This window comes from Poecilia latipinna, unplaced genomic scaffold, assembly GCF_001443285.1.
Source record: "Poecilia latipinna isolate Pla-1442-1.1 unplaced genomic scaffold, P_latipinna-1.0 Scaffold1866, whole genome shotgun sequence".
Classification (NCBI taxonomy): domain Eukaryota; kingdom Metazoa; phylum Chordata; class Actinopteri; order Cyprinodontiformes; family Poeciliidae; genus Poecilia; species Poecilia latipinna.
In genome coordinates this window covers 6,283-12,672 of record NW_015114482.1, presented here as the reverse complement: position 1 = coordinate 12,672, position 6,390 = coordinate 6,283, and the positions used below count along the sequence as shown (strand labels likewise).

At 37.8% G+C, this 6,390-nt stretch overlaps 1 protein-coding gene across 1 annotated transcript in view; it reads right to left on the bottom strand.

Moving 5' to 3' along the window:
- Window positions 1-1,743, bottom strand: part of rasgef1ba (RasGEF domain family, member 1Ba) — a 36,729-nt gene extending 34,986 nt beyond the window's left edge. Inside the window, exon 1 of the mRNA XM_015014948.1 lies at window positions 1,468-1,743. The gene's annotated coding sequence lies outside the window, so the exon portion shown is untranslated. The remainder of the gene's footprint in view (window positions 1-1,467) is intronic.
- Between the last annotated feature and the right edge of the window lie 4,647 nt (window positions 1,744-6,390).

Here is a 6,390-nt window from a genome sequence, read left to right as displayed (position 1 = left end):
ACCCAGCGCTGGGTTACGTATTGGGTTATTTTTAACCCAGCAGTTTTTACTGTGAAGTAACACAGTGCTGCCCCTCCCCCACCCGTTGCTAAGCACTGGCTGGAAAAAGTCTACTGAGGTAAATTCTGGAATTTGGAAAGTTTTCCAGCTGCAAAAACAAAAAAATGCAAAAAATGTAAACTATAGGGCCAGCATCCATCACTTTATGATATAATACAAACAATAACAATAATGGATTTTATTTGTTAATGCCCTTTACTTCTTGAAATCTCAAAAGTCTAAAACACAAAACAAACAATTACAGTAAATAAAAATAATTTTTGAAATGAATAAGCAAGAGATTAATACAAATATCAAAGAAAGTGAACCAAAAATGTTGCTAAAAAGACATTTCTTCAGACCTTATGCATTGGCTAGCTAAGACTGGTGTGAAGTCGGAGCAGATAGCCTGACTAACTATACAACCAATAACACATTGTTATACTTTAGTTACTTTATGAAGAAAAAACCAGTTAAAAAGGTAAAATATTCTGAACTACAAGGAGTTAAAACATGTTTATTCTATTGTTTTGCTAAAGGTTACATTTCAAAATTAAGCTGGCAGCAAATAATGCAAATGTGATAATAAAGAGGATGAATAATCTGAGTAGCCCAGAAATATTCATCAATCATGTTACGCATTTTCTTTTGCATCAACTTAATGATAAAGTGTAATTATTGTCATTATTTTTTGATTCTACAATCTCATGACCTCATTCCATATATATTTAGTGCCAAAAAGTGAAATTGTCCCAGTGATGTCTAAACCAGCTAATAGAAGAGACTCATGAACCAGATCAGATCCTTGTACCACCAACTATCACCATGTTGAAACTGAAACAATGACCCATTCAGGTGATCCTCAAGCATTTGCACAATTTCAGCCGATCAGAGTCCAACCAAATTACCAATAAACGGATTAAACTTGTCAGCACATTGAGGGAAAACCCAATCCAAGCTCCTAATGGCACGGAAAGCCAAGGAGCACAAGCCAGAGGTATTGGAGAGGGATGCGGGATTAACTCCACTGATCCCTCTGTCTCTGCAGGAGAGTAAGGAGTAAGGAGTAAGGAGGGAATCCTCTTAGCCACAAGGTGCAGGGAGGTAAAAATAGCCGGGAAATGACACAGATTTTAAACATCCAATACCGGAGAGGAGACGTTGTTTGGATAGAAGGATTTGGCATCACTTTAGTTTGGAAAAGGCGCAAAGCTCGAGCAGATTGGCTGAAAACAGAAGAAGTCAAACTGCTGACTGAACAGGTGAAAGAAAAGCCGTCATGACGCATGAGTTCATTAACAAACAGCACCTCAGGCAGGTTCGGGTCTGAATATGGAGTGCGCTCCATCCAACACCTGCGCGCACTCTGGACGCGCTCCAAACTCAAACCCAAATTCAATCTGAAGCAAAACTCAAAACCAAACTCACCTTAATGAGCAGGAACGGACCAGGTCTGAGGTTTTCTTTCCCCCACAAAAATAAAATCGACTAAAAACAAATCCTCAGCTTGCGGCACTTCTTTCACATGCGAATAAACCGCTCCGCTCTCTCACTGCAGCATCGTTCACTTCATGCAGCGAGAGAAAAAAAATGTTTATTCCGAGTTAAAATTCAGAAAAATGATCAGGAGAGCCGGGAAAAGTCCAGAAGCATCAAATGGTAAAACCTCCGCAAGTTGTGTTTGTCCGCTGCCTTTTCTGACATCTGAGCGCTGAAAGCAGCGATCAGCCTCAAGACTTCACCGACACACAGAAAGAGAGAGAGGCAGCAGCCAATCACAGAGCAGAACACACCCTGTAAACCCCCCCTCCTCTGCTTCTTTCATTTTCATTTCTCTCTCCCTTTCTCCATCTGCCGCCCTCAGAAGTTTCACTTCTTTATTCCTCCTGTTTTATTTATGGGGAATTTATTTAGGGGTAAAAAAAAAAAAAAAAAAATCCAACTTCCAGCTTCAGACCTGACAGGAATTTCTGCGGGGGAATGCATAAAACTACACTTTGAAAACTGCAAAAGAACAATAAAATGCAGAGATGTATTTGTGCTAAAATACATGTTATGTTGTGTCACCCTTGATAACACACTGCAAAAACACAAAACCTTACCACGTACTTTAAATGCATTTCTCCCATTTTATAAATGAAATAATCTGCCAGTGGAAACAATAATTTTTAATCAATATTAAGGAATTCTTGACTTAAGATCCTATATCTCGTTGAAGAGATTTTTGTAAGTTAGTTTTGTTTTATTTCAAGTGTAATAAGATATTTACATTAGAAACTTGACTAAAATACTTGGCAATTTTTTATTTTTATTAATTTATTTGTTTGTTTTGCAGTATTTGTGATAACTAGCGAATATGACCCGTTCTTTGCAGAATTGGTTTTGTTTTCCCCCCCATTGGAGGATTCTGTTTGTGGTCAGTTCTCAGTCAGATTCAACCTTTAGTAAATCAGTCCCATCATCCCACCACCACCTTGTTTAACTGTCAGTTTAAATGAGATGCACACTTTTCAGAAAGTCCCACCTTTGTCTTGTCAACCCACAGAATACTTTCCCAAAAGTCTTCAAGATGTTTTTCTGGGGGCGAAATGTGAGACAAACCTTTGTGTTCCTTACGATGGACTCTATTTTAGTCCATCCAGTCATGAACTCTGACCTTAACCCCGACTTCCTGGATGAGTCACTCATGCACTCTGAGTAAATTTTAGTGGGTCAGTCACACCTGAGAAGGTTCTCCATTCATTAATGGTTCTCTGGAGACGCAGAGAACCATCAGAAACTATTTTTTAAACCTTTTGACGCTGACATTTACTTTGCTGAATTTCTTTAGATTGTGTTTTGAGTTGGTTTGTCCTACCTCATGCTGTTAGACAGGTTCTGTTAAGTGATTCTATGATTCTTCAGGAATGGGAGTGTCTAATGATACTGAACCATAAATATGTTCAGTTATAGTAAAATCAGGATTTAACAACATCAACAATTATATTTTCACAAAAATAAATATATTTGTTTTGGTTCTCTGTAGTTCTTCCTGGAGTTTTGCTGGGTTTTTTTTTCCTGAATGTCACTGGAAAACTTTTTTCTCCACAGAAACAGTTTCTGGAGATCTGAAACAACAGTTTCAGAACCTGGTTTCAGACTAAAATATTTCCATTGAATGACCTTCTGAGAACGATGATGTCACAGTCCGACCCCACACACTTCCTGGTCCGGTCCCACGATTTCTTCTCTGTTTTCTTTTTTAGTGCACAGTTGCAACATTTTGCCTAATTTTATTTGTTGTCATGTTTCTGTAGACTCTGAAACCTTCATTTCCAAATGAAATACAAACTTTACTTTTATCTGAAAGGTGGACAGTTTGTATCCCATATTTCTAAACAATATGAGCATAATGGCATAATTTGACAATCCTCCCAGTGCTGTGTTTATCCCTGCTCCTGCTACACTTTTTCCTTTCACTCAACTTTCTATGTGTTTAACTTTTTCACAATATTCTAAGTTTCTAAGACATGGAAAATTGGGTTTTGATTCTCTGTAAGCCATAATCACTGAAATTACAATAAATAAAAGCTTAAAATATTCCACTCTATATGAAAACAATCTGCAAAAATACAAAATCTGACCAAACGTTTTTGGTCCAGTTTCTACTTCCAGTATCTTAGTGCACTTGAAATGTGACAAACTAACCTTTCAGCAAGATAAACCAGTTTGTTTAAAGTCGATAATTTTTTAATATTGATGAAAAAGTTCTAGTTCCACTGGCAGATTATTTCACTTATAACGAGACATTTTCTCTCATTATAAGTGAAATAATCTGCAAAGCAAACTACTTATTTTTATCAATATTAAGAAATTATTTACTTACAGCAAATTCATATATCTTGCTTAAAAGTTCCTTGTACGTTCAGTTTGTCATATATCAAGTGTAGACAAAAAACACTTGCTAAAACTTTGTGTTTTCACAGTGAAGCTTCACTTTAAATACCATAAAACCTTGAAAACTAAGCTTTTCAAACTGTGCATATAATATAATATAATATAATATAATATAATATAGTAGTAAAACTGTTTCCTTGCTGACGTTCGTTTGGCTACATAATAGAAGATGACAGGCGTCTCTAAGTGGCGACACATAAAAGGAAACTGCCTTTTGTAGCGTAATGAAAGACCTTGGCTCGCAGTGAATGAAAGCCCAGAATGAGACTCACACAATGAAATCGTAGAAAGCAATAAACATGCAAACCGTAATTATGTTTAAATGGCAGCTGTATAAATCCTCTGCTGCTGTGTTCGCAGGCCAGACTTCTGTGTGGCTGGTTTCAGAAACGAGGCAAAACTAGGAGCAAAAAGAAACTGGAAAATGTGCAAAGGTTCTGTTTTCTCTTCCTACATCTGAATGTCAGATTCCACGCTCTGACTGAGGCTCTATTTGTATTCAGCATTAGCGAGCACATTAACTAGACTCTTTTTTTCCCCAGATAAAAACTACTGCAGGTAATTTAAGGCTCAGGAGAAAAGTGAAATAAATCTGAAATCTGTTGGAAACATTTGCTCTTGGCTGATTCTGTGTTTTCTAGCAGAGTAATAAGCCTCGCTAAATTAACAGCAGATTTCATCAACATCCAGAGTTGTTTAAGTAAAGATTAATGTATGTCCAATAATCTGGTTTAAAACGACTGCAGGGAAATCAGTTCTTCATCATACTGGGTAGATTGGCAAATGAGAAACTTTTGCCAATCTAGTCTCAACAAGCAGCAGATGCAGAAAAACCACATCAGTTTTCTACACTGCAAAAACTAAATCTTACCAAGTATTTCTGTCTAGTTTTTAATGTCAATATCTTAGTACAGTTGAAATAAGACAAAACAAACTACAAAGTGCATTTTCAGAAAGACATAGGAGCTTGTTTTAAAGAAATAATTTCTTAATATTGATCCAAAAATACTAGTTATACTGACATAATCTGCCAGTGGTACTTTTTCATCAATATTAAGGAATTATTGACTTAAAATAAACTCCTATTCCTTGCTGATCAATCTCCTCCATCTCCTCCCTGAGCTACTGTTGAAGAAACCCACCACCTCCCGACCAAAAACAACCAATCAGAGACAGGAGGCAGGTCTTAGCGCTGCCAATCACTTCATGTACACACTGCTAAATGTGCTAATGGTGGAGAAACAACTCACCGTGGTAGGAAAACCGTTGATCTTATCTGCCATAATTGATGGCTATGCTAACTAACCTTAGCATTCACAACAGGTTATGCTAGCTGCAGCATAGCAAAAAGCAAGGGGAGAAGGAGAGTTAGCACTGGAAGAAGGCAGAGGAGCAGTTTTTTTTCTCAGTATCAACATAATGACTGTTTCAACAAATATGTAAAAAAAAAAAAAAAGGAAAAGAAAAAAAGATGCATTTATCCAAAAGCTTCCACTATGTTTGGGTTTTCATTTTAACTGAACCGCATTCAAACCATCGCTGCTTACAAACCCAAAGAAGGTTTCCACGTTTGGAGCCCTCAGGGCAGCCGAGGTTAGAGGGCTCCATGAAAGATTCACAGCTTGTCTGTTCAGGTAACAATCTGAAGCGTCACTCAACAAACCCACTTCCTGGCACAAAGTGTTAAAGCTTCCGCAGCAAGTCAGAGCCGCCATTGTGATGCTAAAAGTAGACAGTCGCTCTTACAGGGACAGGGAGAGTGTGACGTTCAGACTGATGGGCTGGATGTGAAACATTCCTGCAGGAGAATAAATAAAAACTGACAGACTCACAACAAGATTTCTTTTTTCCCCCAATTTCTGCTTTAACTGTGCAGCAGCCTGACCTCCATCATCCTGTAATCATTTTCTAAAGAGTTTTTTTTTGCAGCAAACATAGTTCCAGTGTTTACTCAGGATTGGATTCAAAGTGGATTCTTGCTCATAAAAAATAAATACGGTTTGGTTTTCAGCTGCTAGAGGCTCATCTCAACTGTCTGCAATTTCACAATGCAGATCTGAGACTCGGGAACTAAAGATTAAGTTGAGCTACCTCTGCTACCACAAGAAAAGCTCATCTGGGAAAACTCCAAGGGACAATTTCTCCAGTGAACCTGGGAAACTCCACCACAGGAAGGTGTGCTGAAGACAAGTTCAGTAATGATAAAACTCACTCCTTCAGGCCTTAACTGGTCAAAAGCTTCCATAATTAGAGGAAAAGGTTAACTAGTTTTCAGGAAATGTCGTTGCTCAGCTTAAATCACTATAAAATTCGATCCAGCAGCTCTCTAGTTCTGGAGTTAACTCACCATAACTTTCCTGCAAACCACAGATATGAGGCAGAGATGACAAAATATCTTAGAGGCAGTTGAGCTTA